We start from the raw sequence: 18,683 nt of genomic DNA, 5'->3' as shown, positions 1-18,683 counted from the left end.
CAACCCTGAGAGTGAGCTGTCTTGGAAATGGAGACCCAGCCCCAAGTGAAGCCTTCAGATGATTGTAAACCCAGACTACATCTTGACCAAAGCCTTATGAGAGACCCTGGGCCAGAACCACACAGCAAACCCACCCCCAAATTCCTGAACCACAAAAGTTGAGACAATAAATGTATATTGTTTTAAGCTGCTAAACTTAGGAATAATTTGTTACACAATAATGGATAGCTAATAAATGCACTATACAGACAGGAACAATTTGAATCCTTTTATGGCTAATACTCTGACTTATTTCAGATAGATCTGAAAAAAGACATCATATAAGAGTTATCAGAAATCTCCCTTTCTTTCTTATTCAAATTTGTCTGTATATCCATGCATGTTTAGTTTGCAGTTATTTAGAAGAAATTATATCATTTAAATTTAAGGGGTGAGCAATTTTTTTATTACATGGGTATGTGGATATATGCCTTTTATGCTGGTTTTATAAATTAATGATCTCTAGAAAAGACAATGTCCCTGTCTTCTAAAATTAGAACCATGCACATTTTATTCATTCACAGTTTCAAGTTTAGCTTTAGCATTTGTCATTTTAAATTTGGGAAAACCTTTGAAAGAAAGTAATCAATTTTTATTGCTTTCATTAGAACATTTTCTTTGTCAACTTGGGGAATGGACTTTTTACTTTGTTGGATTTCAACCTTCCCCTAAACTGCCTTTATAATTTTCTTTATCTTTACTAAGAAAGACTCTACTTTTTCATTAGATTTAGAGTATGTTTTAAAAAATCATTTCAAATTATGGCTTTTTTAAAAATTATACCACAGATACACAGAATTAGATCCATTTGACTAATTTCACTCTTTGGTAGATGGCCCAGTATCATCACTCCCTCCACTCCACCCCACCCCACCCCCATTTTTAAAATTAATTTCAGTCACTTTTAATGTTCCATACCCACCCCCAGTTTCTTCCATGCCCAGATCCCACACCCGAAGATTTAAATCTTCGGGTGTGGGACCTGGGCCTCATTACTTTTACAAATCTGACTAGATGATTCTAATATGTAACCAAGTTGAGAACCAGTGGTGTGGTGGACCCTTGCTATTCAAAGGCGATCTTAAGATCAGCAGCATTGGCTTCACCTGAGAGTTTGTTACACATGCAGAATCTCAGTTCCCACCTCAGACTCAATTCAGTCAGAATCTGCTTTTTAAATAAATCTCCAGGTGATTTGTAAGCACTTAAAAACATTTTTTTTAATTGGAGTATAGTTGATTTACAATGTTGTGCTAGTTTCTGCTGTACAGCAAAGTCAGGTATGCATACAAATATATCCACTTTTTTAAAGATTCTATTCCCATATAGGCCATTATAGTGTATCGAATGGAGTCCCCTGTGCTATTCAGTAAAGCAAGGATAATAATAGTACCTACAACCTATAGGGTTGTTTTGAGGATTTCATATGATATTGCACTAGAATGTTTAGAACAGTGCCTGACTCATAGTAAGTGCACGAAAAATGTTAGCTATTATTAGTAGTAATTTCCTCTTCTTGCCTCTTCTTTCAATTAATATTACTACTCCTTGGATTCTTTTATCCATCATTTAAATCACTGGTTCCTAGTTGCTTCTTTGGCATGCTGCAGGCTAGCCCCAGCAGAATCAACTGGGAGCTTTAAAAAATCTATAGATCCCCCTGTCTCATCTCTGAAGATTCTGATTTGGTAGTTTGGGGGAGGGGCTCCAGAAAATCTGTATTTTAAAATCCTCCTGAGGTGATCTGATGCTCAGAGTCCTGAGACTGGGAATCACTACTTTACATGCTGGTGTTGCCCAGCATTCATCCCACTCATCCATTGCTATAACATCAACCCCATTGATGACCTGATGACTCTAGCCCAGATTTTTTTCTGAGCTCCAGACCGATATATCTAACTGCCCACTACAACCCTCCACTTGGGTATCCTGTAGACATTGTAAAATCAGTATTTCCAAAATTCATCCCTCCATCAAAATTTCTCCCTCCAGTACTGTTCTCTATGTTAGTCAGTGGCCCCAGCATCCAACACTGTGCCCAAAGCCAGAAACCTGGGAGTCACTTTGTCCTCTTCCTCTTTAACTGTCCTACTTCCTTCCTCTTCCTCTTTAACTGTCCTCCTTCCTTCGTAACAATGTCCTTTTGATCATACATTCTTATTATTCCTGAATTCTGTTCTCCTGTCTTGTTAGCACTTCAACCTTATTAGTTCAGGTTTTCATCTTTTCTTTTTTCGATTAAAACAGCTTTAATTAATGTAGCTGCTCTCCTTGCCTTTAATTTAATGTTACCTACACAGCTGATAGTGATTTTTCTGAAATTCAGATCTGATCTTATTCCCATTCCCATGTATCAAATCCATCTATGCCTTCCCTATTGCCTTCAAGAAAAAATGGAAAATCCTTTCTATGACATATGAGGCCCTGCATGGTATGGTCTCTGTCTATTACTCTTAACACTCTCTCTCTACTACTTCTTCTCTAGCTATAACTAATATCATTATTTTTTGGATGCCCAAAGCACCCCACTCTCTCACCTGTTGGTACATATGCTGCACTCTCCTCCTTGAGCACCCATTCCCTTTTTCTTCCTTCAGCTAACTCATTTGTCTCTCAAAATTACCTCTTCCAGAAACCTTGCCCTACTATGTTTCCCTATGATGCCCTAGGATCCCCTTAATTACAGTAGTAATTTTATTGCATTATAAACGGCACACTTAGGTAGTTAAGCATATGGATGCCAGAGTCAGAGTGTATAGATCTGAATCCTGGTATCACTGGTTACAGCTCTATGACACTGACCTACTTAATTTCTGTGCTTCAGTCCCCTCACTTGTAAAAATATTATTTTAATAGTAGTCATCTCTTACTTTGTTTTGAGATTTAAATGATGTGACATGGAAAATTCTTAGAACAGTGCCTGGCACAAAGTAAGTGCTTGACAAATATCAATTATTATTATTATCACCACTGATGAACCTTTTTAGCAGCAGAGGCTGTATTTGTGTTTGATTTTGTTTTTGTCTTGTTTTGTTTTTTTTAACATTTGTGCTCTTTATCCAGTCCCTGGCATATCATATATACTCATTAATGACTATAAATCTTTTATTCATTCTGTCTTTTAACAAATATTAGTTGAGCACCTAAGTAAGTATCAGGCCCTGTTCTAGGCACTAGGGATACATCAGTGAAAAAATTAAAATCCTGCCCACATAGTGCTTACTTAGAGACAGAAAAGGCATAAGTAAAACATAGGTCAGGTGGCAGTAAGTGCCATGAGAGGGGAAAAAAAGTCAGGGAGTAGGAGAGGGAATGGGAAATGCTAGTGACGGGCAAGGGTTGAGGATGGGAGAGAAGAAAGAGAAGTGCTGCAATTTTTAAACAGGATGATCAAGAAAGGCTCATTGAGAAGATGACAGCTCAGCAAAGATCTGGAGTAGATGAGAGGTTGATACCCTAGGGCACTCAGATACCCCACCCAGAGGAGGAAACAATTACATTGGTCCCAAGATGGGTGCCTGCTTGGCCTGTTTGAGAAAATGCAAGAGCAGTATTGCTGTACTGTAGTTAGAAGGGGAAGAGCAGTAGAACATGAGGTCAGCGGGAGTTCCCTTATTGCCTAGTGGTTAGGATTCTGGGCTTTCGCTGCTATGGCCTGGGTTCAATCCCTGTTCAGGGAATTGAGATCCCGCAAGCCACATGGTGTGGCCAAAAAAATAAAAAAATAAAAAAAAATAAATAAAGAAAATGAGGTCAGAAAGGAGGCAGAGAAAGATTGCAGAGTCTTGTGAGCCATCATAGGATTTTGTCATTTCCTGGAGAAAGCCAGGAAGCAACTGGAGGGTTCTAAGAAGAGGAGTGAATATCTGGCCTGGATTTTAACAAGATCAGTGTGATTGCTATGTTAAGAGTAAACTGAGGCAAGGTAGAGAGAGCACTTAGTGGACTTGAGCAATTATTTGGGCAAGAGATGACGATGATGTGGACCAGGGTGGTGGTAGTTGGTCTAGTGAGAAAGACTCAGATTATGGAGATGTGACTTGAAGATAGAGCCAATAGGATTTACCAAGTGAGTATATGTAGGGTGTGAGACAAAAAGGGAGTCAAGGACAGGATGCCTCCAAGGATTTTAGCCCAATAAATTAGAAAGAGGAATTGCCTTTAAGTGAGATGGAGAAGATTAAATAAGAGGTTAATTTTTTTCTGTTGTGGAGTTGAAGATCAGAAATTTGGTTTGGGATATGCAAAGTTTGAGATGTCTATTAAACATATATGTGTAGGGCTTCCCTGGTGGTGCAGTGGTGGAGAGTCCGCCTGCCGATGCAGGGGACGCGGGTTCATGCCCCGGTCTGGGAGGATCCTACATGCTGCGGAGCAGCTGGGCCTGTGAGCCATGGCCGCTGGGCCTGCGTGTCTGGAGCCTGTGCTCCACAATGGGAGAGGCCACAACAGTGAGAGGCCCACGTACAGAAAAAAAAAAAAAAAAGCAAACATATATGTATAGACAGATTTTTGAGTCTGGAGTTCCAGAGAGAGGGGTCTGTACTGGAAAACTTAAATTTGGGAGTTATCAGAGCACATATGTTATTTAAACCTCAAAATGTATGAGATTACCAAGAAAGTGACCACAGAGATGTCCAAAGTCTGAATCCAAGTGTACCCAAAATTTAGAAGTCAGAGAGATGAGGAGGAACCAGCAAAAGATACTGAGAAAGAATGACCAGTAAGATTTAAAAAAAGAATGGAAAAGTGGGACATTTGGAATCAAGTGAAGAAAATGTTTAAATAAGGAGTGATCAACTGTGTCAAATGCTTCTCTTAGAATAGGTCAAGTAATACAAGAATTGAGAATTGAAAAATCAGTTTAGTAATATGGAGGTCATGGGAACTTTTACAAGGGCATTTACAGTGGAAGAGTAAGGGAAAAAACATGCTTGAAGTAGGTCCAAGAGGACTGGGAGAAGAGGAAGTGGAGAGGGGAAGTATAGAAAATTCTTTCAAGGAGTTTTGCCATAAAAGAGCAAATGAATAGGAAGTGAGCTCAAGAAAAATTTGGGGGGGATAGGGTGTCGTTGTTAAAGGTGTGAGAATTATAGCTTGTTTATAAGCTGATGGGAATTTTCCAACAGTGAAAGGAAATCAGTGATGTGGGAGAGAGTGAATAGAACTGCTGAAGGGATGACCTTGAGTAGATTGGAGAGGATGGGATCTACCTTACAAGTGTAGGGCGGGTCTTGGATAGGAACACAGGCAGAAGATCCACAGTAACAGGAGGAAAGACAGACTATATGGACACAGATGCAGGTAGGCTGGCAGATGTTGTAATGGGAGCCTCTGGCTTCTCATGGTATCTCTCAAAGTTCCTTTCAAGAAATACCAGAACACATATTCTATTACATACATAAATGACTTTTCATTTAACAATTTAAAAAAGAGCCTTGTATGAATGATACTGCTGATATAAACATGGAGAGGTAAAGTCCCTTTTCTTGCAAGAATTAGTCCTGTGGGTCAAACAGGTAAACAAATAATTGTGGTGGTGTAAGTGTTATCAAAAAGGAATTTGAAAATGCTACAGGAACTAAGACTGAGAAAAACATTGAACAAAATTTTCAGAGTATATAAGCATTCAGCCATGACTAATTTCCTATGGTTTAATATTCTGGGCCAGTAAACTTTCAAAATTCTGTGTTTTAACATCATAAGAATGTGAAAGTTCTCATTTCCTGCATAGATGAATAAGTAAATACTTATATTTTTGGTCTATTTAAAGTTGAAATAGGGAAACTGCCCTGAAGCTGGTAATACTTTAGATTTCTAGACCTCAAACTTGCTTCCATATCAGAAACTCCTTGACTCTTGAGTCAAAGTTTTAAAAACATTTTTTTTCATGTAATACTTTTTCTTAAAAGAAACTCATGAATCATTATTTAAATATTTACAGTTGGCTTGGATCTTAAACATTTTGTGAGAGTTGTTAAAATATATATATTTTTCAACTTTAAAAGAAGTTTAAGGCTCACTCTCTTAGGAGTTATTATTATAAAATGAATTATTCACTTTGTGGTTCTAATTTCATAAAAAATAACTTCAAAACTGAGATTGCCATATAGAAGGCAGCTGCAAAAATTCAAAGTCAGCTACATGCAGCTGCACTCTGGTTCCCCTAATTCATCTAACAGCTTTGAGTGGGTTCTATAAGTGACATTAGAAAAGGCACAGCAGATGTGCAAGATGGCTTCTGAAATCTAAAGTAGGACAGATGATTCTCTAGTTGATTGATAGCATGAGGAGCACTACAGCAAGGGTCACCTCCTGTGGAGGACTGCCCCTCCCAACCCCCACCCCTGCTTCTGCCTACAAATGAAAGGGTCATAACAAAAAGAAAAGCAGGGATGGCTATTCAGAAAGTCTTTGTTTATAAATATTCATTGTAGTGAAAAGATTCTCAGTAAAAGAAAGAATCACCTAGATGTGGAAAAAATTCTTCTTCTCTAACCTTACACAAAGAGTTGACTCTGCATAGTTACAACAAAGTAGATTCAGGACTTCCCTGGTGGTGCAGTGGTTAAGAATCTGCCTGCCAGTGCAGGGGACATGGGTTCAAGCCCTGGTCCAGGAAAATCCCACGTGCCGTGGAGCAACTAAGCCCGTGAGCCACAACTACTGAGCCTGTGCTCTAGAGCCCGTGAGCCACAACTACTGAGCCCGTGTGCCACAACTACGGAAGCCCGCGTGCCTAGAGCCCGTGCTCTGCAACAAGAGAAGCCACCGCAATGAGAAGCCCACGCACCACGACGAAGAGTAGCCCCCACCCGCCGCAACTAGAGAAGGCCAGTGAACAGCAACGAAGACCCAACAAAACCAAAAAAAAAAAAAGTAGATTCATATTTGAACACAACACTCATGATACTGGAAGTAAAGATGAAAGAACAAAGAAATAATGTAATTGGAATTTATAAGCTACCAAACAACATTGGTTAGTACTAGACTAGTTCACCATTGGAAGCCCCATATTGCCCTTAAAAATAAACTTCTTGGGCTTCCCTGGTGGCTCAATGGTTAATAATCCCCTTGCCAATTCAGGGGACACAGGTTTGAGCCCTGGTCCAGGAAGATCTCACATGCCGCAGAGCAACCAAGCTCGTGCACCACAACTACTGAGCCTGCGCTCTAGAGCCCGTGAGCCACAACTACTGAGCCCACGTGCTGCAACTACTGAAGCCCATGCACCTAGAGCCTCTGCTCCACAACAAGAGAAGCCACCGCAATGAGAAGCCTGAGCACTGCAACGAAGAGTAGCCCCCACTCACCACAACTAGAGAAAGCCTGCACACAACAACGAAGACCCAATGCAGCAAAAAATAAATAAATTTAAAAAAAAACTTATTTTAGTTAGAAAGCTGGACAATTATTTGTGATTGTTAGCCAGAAATTAATACATCACGTGTATACTTAGCCCTCTCTGTCTCTCTTTTTTTTTTTTTCAAGTTCCTTTCCAGTACTTCAACTCTTCAAGGAAAGCAAAAAGAAATTCATATTCATTGCATGTAAACTAAATGTTGGGCCCTGTACTAGGGGCTTTCTTATAATTTTATATGATTTAGGATCTCAGCAATATTAACTGACTCTTTCTTCTTAGGCTCATATTAATACAGAAACATTGGCCCCTGATTTTATTGATGCTTCTCTTCATTTCTTCTGCTGTTAGAGGGCAACCAAACACAAAATATGCCACAGGAAAATATGTCCAAGCCTAAGTTCAGATGCATGGTAGGATTCCAAGATATCTGCCTTCCACCCAGCTTCTGAAGAAATGTATACAGTAGCAGATGCAAGATTTCTCCATAGAAGAGACTGAGGAATGGTGATGTGTTTGCAAGGAAGAGCTGGGGATAAGTCTTGAAACTTCATTTGCCTAAAACTATGCTTATTTGGAGCAAGCTGCCAAATCTGTCAGTGAATTTACATCCCCCTGGAAGCCTGGTTTTTGGAGAGTCTTCAACAAGTGCTTGATTAGAGTCTGAAAACTATAGTGGACCTTATATGCAGATAAATTTAGACTTTACTCCTGAGGCTCAGGGAAGTAAACTGGGTTTTGACCATAAAGACAACCACCTCCCAGGTACCTCTTTCCATTCTCAAACAACTCTAGAAACAATGAATAGCTGACTAAGTGACACAGAAGTATGAATAAGTGATCTGGAAAACAGAATAATGGAAACCACCCAATCAGTACAGCATACAGAAAGACAAATTAAAAAAAAAAAAGAAAGTGACATGTGAGATCTATGGTATAATATAAAGTATGCTGACCTACACATAATAGGGGTTCCAGAAAAAGAAGAGAGAGGAAAGGGGATCAAAAATGTATTTGAAGAAATTATGGATGAAAATTTCCCAAACCTAAAGAAGGAAACAGATATCCAGTTACAGGATGCATAGAGGGTCCCAAATAAGACAAACCCAAACAGACCCACACCAAGACATACCATAATTAAATGACAAAAGTTAAAGAGAGGACTCTAGAGTCAGCAAGAGAAAAACAAAGAGTTAGTTACAAGGCAACCCTCATAAGGATATTGGCTGATTCCTCTGCAGAAACTTCACAGGCCAGAGGGAGTGGCATGATACATTCAAAGTCCTGAAAGGGGAAAACCTGCAACCTAAGATGTTTTACCCAGAAAGATTATCATTGAGAATAAAAGGAGAGATAAAGAATTTCTCAGACAAGCAAAAACTAAAAGAATTCAGCAATACTAACCCTACCCTAAAAGAAGTATTGAAGGGTCTTCTCTAAATGGAAAAGAAGTAAGATATTATTGGAAAGGGAAAACCACAGTAGGAAAGGCAAATATAAAAGAGGATTGAAGATCACTTAAATTAGCCAGTACCTAGACTAAAAACCAATATTTGTAAAGGCGATTATAACTAAAATTAACAGCAAAAGGATAAGCATGAAGATGTAAAATATTTCAGCAAAATCACAAGATGGGGGAGGGGAGTATAAAAATGTAGATCTTTTAGAATGTGTTTGAACTTGTATGACTATCAGTTTAAATCAAGTAGATATAGTAATGCGTCAGTATACTTGAACTCCATGGTAATCACAAATCAAAAACATACAACAGATTAACAAAAAACAAAGAATCTCAAGCATACTACAAAAGAAAATAATCAAACCACAAAAGGAAAAACAAAAAGGAGATGAACAAATAACTACAAAAACAACTGGAAAGCAAGGTTTAAATGGCAATGAGTACACACCTATCAATAATTACTTTAAGTGTCAATGAAATATATGCTCTGATAAAAAAGAGTGGCAGATTGGATAAAAGAAAAAAACAATCTACAATATACTGCCTATAAGAGATCACTTCAGGGTGAAAGACACAAACAGATTGAAAGTGAGAGGATGGAAAAAGATATTTCATGCAAATGGAAATGAAAAGAAAGCGAGGGTAGCAGTACTCATATCAGACAAAATAGACTTTAAAACAAAGGCCATAAAGCAAGACAAAGAAGGATATTATATAATGATAAAGGGATCAATACAAGAAGAGGGTATTATACTCATTAACATATAGACACCCAATATATGAATACCTAAGTATATAAATCAAATGCTAACAGATATAAAGAGAGAAGTTGACAGGAATACAATAATAGTAGGAGACTTTAACACCCCACTGACATCAATGGACAGATCATGCAGACAGAAAACCAATAAGGCAACGGAGGTCCTAAATGACACAATAGATCTGTTGAACTTAATTGATATCTATAGGACACTACATCCAAATACACATTCTTTTCAAGTGCACATGGAACATTCTCTAGGATAGACAACATACTAGTCACAAAACAAGCCTCAAAAAATTTAAGAGGGGGCTTCCCTGGTGGCGCAGTGGTTGAGAGTCCGCCTGCCGATGCAGGGGACATGGGTTTGGGCCCCGGTCTGGGAGGACCCCACATGCCGTGGAGCGGCTGGGCCCATGAGCCATGGCCGCTGAGCCTGCGTGTCTGGAGCCTGTGCTCTGCAACGGGAGAGCCCACAACAGTGAGAGGCCCGTGTACGGCAAAAAAAAAAAAAAAAAAAAAAAAATTTTAAGAGGATCCTCCCTTATCCTTGGTGGGGCGGACCAGATGAGGTTCACTGGCATTTCTCTGCTGAAAAAGCCCAGCCAGCAGCTCATCTCAGAGATGAGGAGGGGGGAGCCCCAAACTATTGGACAGCCATAGGGTTTTCCCATGTCACCTAAGTTCCTACAAAGGAAGCAAAAAGTTCCCTTTGTTGGGCTATACCCTTTCTGCTGAAGATATCAGACAAAACCGTGTGGCTGACAGGGTCTTAGAGCTCTGGCCTGGTGTCAGGCCTGAGTCTCTGATTTGGGAGACCCACGTTCAGGACATTAGACCACCAGAGATCTCCCGGCCCCATGTAATATCTATCAATCAGCAAGAGCTCTCCCAGAGATCTCTGTCTCAATGCTAATACCCAGCTCCACTCAACGACCAGCAAGCTACAGTGCTGGACACCCCATGCCAAACAACTAGCAAGACAGGAACACAACCCCACCCATTAGCAGAGAGGCTGCCTAAAATCATAATAAGTTCACAGACACCCCAAAACACACCATCGGACGCAGTCCTGCCCACCAGAAGACAAGATCCAGCCCCACCCACCAGAACACAGGCACCAGTCCCCTCTACCAGGAAGCCCACACAAGCCCCTGAACCAACCTTACCCAATGGGGGCAGACACCGAAAACAATGGGAACTATGAATCTGCAGCCTGCGAAACGGAGACAACAAACACAGTAAGTTAAGCAAAATGAGAAGACAGAGAAATATGCAGCAGATGAAGGAGCAAAGTAAAAACCCACCAGACCAAACAAATGAAGAGGAAATATGCAGTCTACCTGAAAAAGAATTCAGAGTAATGATAGTAAAAATGATCCAAAATCTTGGAAATAGAATGGAGAAAACACAAGAAATGTTTAACAAGGACCTAGAAGAACTAAAGAGCAAACAAACAATGATGAACAAACAGCACAATAAATGAAATTAAAAATTATCTAGAAGGAATCAATAGCAGAATAACTGAGGCAGAAGAATTGATAAGTGACCTGGAAGATAAAAGAGTGGAAATAACTACCACAGAGCAGAATAAAGAAAAAAGAATGAAAAAAATTGAGGACAGTCTCAGAGACCTCTGGGACAACATTAAATGCACCAACATTCAAATTCTAGGGGTTCCAGAAGAAGAAGAGAAAAAGAAAGGGACTGAGAAAATATTTGAAGAGATTATAGTGGAAAACTTCCCTAATATGGGAAAGGAAGTAGTCAATCAAGTCCCAGAAGCACAGAGAGTCCCATACAGGATACATCCAAGGAGAAACACGCCAAGACACAGATTAATCAAACTATCAAAAATTAAATACAAAGAAAAAATATTAAAAGCAGCAAGGGAAAAGCAACAATTAACATACAAGGGAATCCCCATAAAGCTAACAGCTGATCTTTCAGCAGAAACTCTACGAGCCAGAAGGGAGTGGCAGGACGTACTTAAAATGATGAAAGGGAAAAACCTACAACCAAGATTACTCTACCCAGCAAGGATCTCATTCAGATTCAATGGAGAAATTAAAACCTTTACAGACAAGCAAAAGCTAAGAGAATTCAGCACCACCAAACCAGCTCTACAACAAATGCTAAAGGAACATCTCTAGGCAGGAAACACAAGAGAAGTAAAAGACCTACAATAACAAACCTGAAGCAATTAAGAAAATGGTAATAGGAACATACATATCGATAATTACTTTAAATGAAAATGGATTAAATGCTCCAACTAAAAGACACAGACTGGCTGAATGGATACAAAAAAAAAGACCCGCATATATGCTCTCTACAAGAGACCCACTTCAGACCTAGGGAAACATACAGACTGAAAGTGAGGGAATGGAAAAAGATATTCCATGCAAATGGAAATCAAAAGAAAGCTGGAGTAGCAATTCTCATATCAGACAAAATAGACTTTAAAATAAAGACTATTACAAGAGACAAAGAAGGACACTACATAATGATCAAGGGATCAACCCAAGAAGAAGATATAACAACTGTAAATATTTATGCACCCAACATAGGAGCACCTCAATACACAAGGTAGATGCTAACAGCCATAAAAGGGGAAATCAACAGTAACACACTCATAGTAGGGGACTTTAACACCCCACTTTCACCAATGGACAGATCAACCAAAATGAAAATAAATAAGGAAACAGAAGCTTTAAATGATACATTAAACAAGATGGACTTAATTGATATTTATAGGACATTCCATCCAAAAACAACAGAACACACTTTCTTCTCAAGTGCTACCTCACACCAGTCAGAATGGCCATCATCAAAAAATCTACAAACAATAAATGCTGGAGAGGGTGTGGAGAAAAGGAGGGAACCCTCTTGCACTGTTGGTGGGAATGTAAATTGATACAGCCACTATGGAGAGCAGTATGGAGATTCCTTAAAAAACTAAAAATAGAACTACAATATGACCCAGCCATCCCACTACTGGGCATATACCCTGAGAAAACCATAATTCAGAAAGAGTTATGTACCACAATGTTTATTGCAGCACTATTTACAATAGCCAGGACATGGAAGCAACCTAAGTATCCACTGGCAGATGAATGGATAAAGAAGATATGACACATATATACAATGGAATATTACTCAGCCATAAAAAGAAACGAAAATGAGTTATTTGTAGTGAGGTGGATGGACCTAGAGTCTGTCATACAGAGTGAAGTAAGTCAGAAAGAGAAAAACAAATACCATATGCTAACACATATATATGGAATCTCAAAAAGAATAAAAATGGTTCTGATGAACATAGGGGCAGGACAGGAATAAAGACGCAGATGTAGAGAATGGACTTGAGGACACAGGGAGGGTGAAGTGTAAGATGGGACGAAGTGAGAGAGTTGCATTGACATATATACACTACCAAATGTAAAATAGATAGCTAGTGGGAAGCAGCCGCATAGCACAGGGAGATCAGCTCGGTGCTTTGTGACCACCTAGAGGGGTGGGATAGGGAGGGTGGGAGGGAGATGCAAGAGGGAGGGGATATGGGAATATATGTATATGTATAGCTGATTCACTTTGTTATACAGGAGAAACCAACACAACATTGTAAAGCAAGTATACTCCAATTAAGATGTTAAAAAAAATTTAACAGGATAGAAATTATTTCAAGCATCTTTTCTGACCATAGCAGTATGAAACTAGAAATGAACCATAGAAAGAAAAATGGGAAAATAACAAACATATGGAGACTAAACAACATGCTAGTAAGAAACCAAGAGCTCAATGATGAAATCAAAGAAAAAAATCAGAGAATACCTTGAGACAAACAAAAATGAAAACACAACCTTACAAAATCTATGGGATGCAGCAAAAGCAGTTCTAAGAGGAAAATTCATAGCAATACATGCCTTTCTTGGAAACAAGAAAAATCTGATAAAAAAACTAAGCCACCACCTAACAGAATTAGAAAAAGAAGAACAAACAAAGCTGAAAGTCAGCAGAAGGAAGGGAATAATAAAGATCAGAGGGGAAAGAAATAAATGGAAGATCAAAAATAAAAAAATAATAATAGGAAAGCTCAATAAAACCAGGAGCTGGTTCCTTGAAAAGATAAACAAAATCAACAAACCTCTAGCCAGGCTCACCAGGAAGGAAATAGAGAAGACCCAAATAAACAAAATAAGAGATGAAAGAGGAGAAATAACAACTGATAACACAGAAGTATCAAAAGAAAGAAAGGAAGAAAGAAAGAAAAAAGAGGGCTTCCCTGTTGGCGCTGTGGTTGAGAGTCCACCTTCCGATGCAGGGGACACAGGTTCGTGCCCCGGTCCAGGAAGATCCCACATGCCGCAGAGCGGCTGGGCCTGTGAGCACTGGCCGCTGAGCCTGTGCGTCCGGAGCCTGTGCTCCGCAACGGGAGAGGCCACAACAGTGAGAGGTCCGCGTATTGCAAAAAAAAAAAAAAAAAGAAAGAAAAAAGAAAATACTGTGAACAGTTATATGTCGGCAAATTGGAGAACTTAGAAGAAACGGATATGTTTCTGAAAACATACAGCCTGCCAAAGCTGAGTAAATAAGAAACAAATAATTTGAACAGACCAATCACTAGAAGTGAAATAGAATCTATAATAAAACAAAAAGAAAGAGAAACAAACAAAAAACTCCCTGCAAACAAAAGTCCAGGACTGGATGGCTTCTTTGGGTAATTCTACCAAACATACAAAGAACAACTTATATCTATCCTTCTCAAACTATTCCAAAAAATTGAAAAGGAGGGAACACTCCCAAATTCATTCTATGAAGCCACCATCACCCAGATACAAAAACCAGACAAAGACACTACAAAAAAAAGGAAATTATAGGCAATATCTCTGATGAATAGATGTAAAACTCCTCAACAAAATATTAGCAAACTGAATCCAACAATACATAAAAAGGACCATACACCAAGATCCAGTTTGATTCATCCCATGATCACATGGATAATTCAACATACGTAAATCAATCAATGTGATATACCACATTAACAAAAGGAAAGACAAAAACCACATGATCATCTCAATACATACAGAAAAGGCATTTGACAGCATTTAACATCCACTCATGATACAAACTCTCACCAAACTGGGTATAAAGGGACAACATAATAAAAGCCATTTACAACAATCCCACAGCCAACATAATACTCACTGGTGAAAAGCTAAAAGCCTTCCTGTTAAATTCAGAAACAAGACAAGGATGCCCACTCTCACCACTTCTATTCCACATAGTATTGGAAATCCTAGCCACAGCAGTCAGACAAGAAAAAGAAATAAAAGGTATCCAAATTGGAAGAGAAGAGGTAAAACTGGCATTATTTGCAGATAACATGATACTCTATATGAAGAACCCTAAGGTTCCACAGAAAAACTACTAGAACTAATAAATAAATTCAGCAAGGTAGCAGGATACAAGATTAATATACATAAATCCATTGCATTTCTTTATACTAACAATGAAATATCAGAGTTTTTTTAAATCCCATTTAAATTGTATTTAAAAAATAATATAATATGTAGGAATAAACTTAACCAAGGAGGTGAAAGACCTATACACTGAAAGATATAGAACACTGATAAAGGAACTTAAAGATGATTCAACGAAATTGAAAGATATCCCATGCACTTGTACTGGAAGAATTAACATTGTCAAAATGGCCATATTACCCAAACTAATCTACAGATTTCATGCAATCCCTATCAAAATATCCATGACATTTTTCACAGAACTAGCACAAATAATCTTAAAATTCATATGGAACCACAAAGGATTCAGAATTGCCAAAACAATCCTAAGGAAAAAGAACAAAGCTGGAGGCATAACCTGTCCAGACTTCAGACTATACTACAAAGTTAGAGTAATCAAGACAGCATGGTATTGGCACAAAAACAGACATATAGATCAATGGAAAAGGACAGAGAACCCAGAAATAAACCCACACACCTATGGCCAGTTAATCTACAACAAAGGAGGCTATACAATAGAGAAAAGACAGTCTCTTCAACAAGTGGTGTTGGGAAAGCTGGACAACTACATGAAAATCAATCAAATTAGAACACTCCCTCATACCATACACAGAAATAAACTTGAGGGTTTCCCTCGTGGTGCAGTGGTTAAGAATCCACCTGCCAATGCAGGGGACACGGGTTCAAGCCCTGGCCCAGGAAGATCCCACATGCCGAAGAGCAACTAAGCCCGTGTGCCAAAACTACTGAGCTTAGGCTGTAGAGCCCACGAGCCACAATTACTGAAGCCCGCGTGCCTAGAGCCCATGCTCTACAACAAGAGAAGCCACCTCAACGAGAAGCCTATGCACCGCAATGAAGAGTAGCCCCCGCTCAACGCAACTAGAGAAAGCCCTTGCACAGCAACGAAGACCCGATGCAGCCAAAATAAAAAAATAAATAAGTGAATAAATAAATAAATAAATAAACAAACAAAATAAACTCAAAATGGTTTAAAGACCTAAATATAAGACATGCAACCATGTAAGTCCTAGAAGAGAACATAGGCAAAACATTCTCGGACATAAATTATAGCAATATTTTCTTAGATTAGTCTCCTAAGGCAAAAGAAATAAAAGCAAAAATAAACAAATGGGACCTAGTCAAACTTATAAGCTTTTGCACAGTAAAGGATATCATCAACAAAATGAAAAGACAAACTATGGACTGGGAGAAAATATTTGCAAACAATGCGACTGACAAGGGATTAACATCCAAAATATACAAATAGCCCATACAACTCAATATCAAGAAAACAATAACCCAATCAAAAAATGGGCAGAAGGCCTAAATAGACATCTATCCAAAGAAGACACACAGATGGCCAACAGGCACATAAAAAGATGCTCAACATTGCTAATTATTAGAGAAATGCAAATCAAAATCACAATGAGGTATCATACCAGTCAGAATGGGTATCATCAAAAAGTCTACAAATAGCAAATGCTGGAGAGGGTGTGGAGAAAAAGGAACCCTTCTACACTGTTGGTGGGAATTTAAATTGGTGCAGCCACTATGGAGAACAGTGTGGAGATGCCTTAAAAAACTAAAACTAGATCTACCATATGATCCAGCAATCCTGCCATTGGGTACATATTCAGAAAAGATGAAAACTCTAATTCAAAAAGCTACATGCACCCCGACGTTCATGGCAACACTATTTACAATAACCAAGACATGGAAACAACCCAAGTGCCCATTAACAGATGACTGGCTTAAGAAAATGTGGTATATATACATACAATGGAATATTACCCAGACATAAAAAATAAAATAGTGTCATTTGCAGCAACATGGATGGACCTAGAGAATATTAGACTTAGTGAAGTAAGTCAGAGTGAGAAAGACAAATATTATACGGTATCACTTATATGTGGAATCTAAAAAATACTACAAATAAATCTGTATACAAAACAGAAACAAACCCACAGACATAGAAAACAAGCTTATGGTTACCAAAGGCGAAAGGGAAGGGGGAGGGATAAATTAGGAGTATGGGATTAACAGATACAAACTACTATACATAAAATAGATAAACAAGGATTTATTGTATAGCACAGGGCACTATATTCAGTATCTTGTAATAACCTATCGTGGATAAAAAATGTTGCCTGCCATATCAACAAACAAAGGGTTCTGCGGCCATCAAGCCATCAGCCACTACCACAGCCCACCACCATGAGCCTGAAGGAACTCAGGATGGAGACAAAAGGGCTGCCCAATGCCAGCCACCCCCAACAGTGAACCCTGACAGGACACAGGATGGGAAAGAATAGGATACTGGCCCTAGATAGCTAAGGTGCATATCAAAGGAATGATTTCAATGACTCCTGCATCTTCCCATACATAGAAAAGCACTAAATTCATTAACCTGAGATGTCTGGTGTTCTTTAATTAACAGTAACTTTTGGTGTTCCGACTACCTGGTTTTTGTTGCAAAAACTCCTATATATGCTGACTCCTCCCTTACGTCTTAGGAGCAGTCCCTCAGAGTTACCTGAGAGGCTGCCTCCTGGGCTTGATGTCCTCAGGAAGTCTTCTGAATAAAATATAATTCTCAGGCTTCCCTGGTGGCGCAGTGGTTGAGAGTCCACCTGCCGGTGCTGTCGATGCAGAGGACGCGGGTTCGTGCCCCGGTCCGGGAGGAATCCACATGCCGCGGAGCGGCTGGGCCCGTGAGCCATGGCCACTGAGCCTGCGCATCCGGAGCCTGTGCTCCGCAACGGGAGAGGGCACAACAGTGAGAGGCCTGCGTACCGCAAAAAATAAATAAATTTTAAAAAATAATAATAAAATATAATTCTCAACTTTGAGGTTGTGCATGTTTTTCCGTCAGCGCTATAATGGAAAATAATCTGAAAATACATATATCATCTATATGAATATGTGCATCACTTTGCTGTACACCTGAAACTGATACAATATTGTAAATCAACTATACTTCAATCAAAAAAAAGTCAAAGGTGAACCAACTTCCAGTAAGGCTTTGGATCTTACCCAATTTATGTTTGAATTATTTGATTGCTGCATTGCCCGAATTACCAATGGACTCAATCACCTCTAAATCCCAGAAGAGAAAATTCCAGTTTACCTTGAAATGTTTAGAATCTTATTTTTTCCCTACAGAAAGAGTACCATACCCTTTCTTCAAAAGAAATCCAATTTTTTAGTTAACTTGATTGCTGAGAAATATGTGGGAAACAGAAAATATACTCATCAGGGCTTCCCTGGTTGCGCAGAGGTTGAGAGTCCGCCTGCCGATGCAGGGGACACGGGTTCGTGCCCCGGTCCGGGAGGATCCCATATGCCGCGGAGCAGTTGGGCTCGTGAGCCATGGCCGCTGAGCCTGCGCGTCCGGAGCCTGTGCTCCGCAACGGGAGAGGCCACAACAGTGAGAGGCCCGCGTACCTCAAAAAAAAAAAAAAAGAAAGAAAATATACTCATCAATATCTACCATGTGCCAAGGTGTTAGGCCTGGCTTAGTAAGTATAAAGAATATGATAAAATTGG

This window comes from Mesoplodon bidens, assembly GCF_964165515.1.
Source record: "Mesoplodon bidens genome assembly, chromosome: 1".
Taxonomy (NCBI): domain Eukaryota; kingdom Metazoa; phylum Chordata; class Mammalia; order Artiodactyla; family Ziphiidae; genus Mesoplodon; species Mesoplodon bidens.
This window is presented reverse-complemented; position numbering follows the sequence as displayed.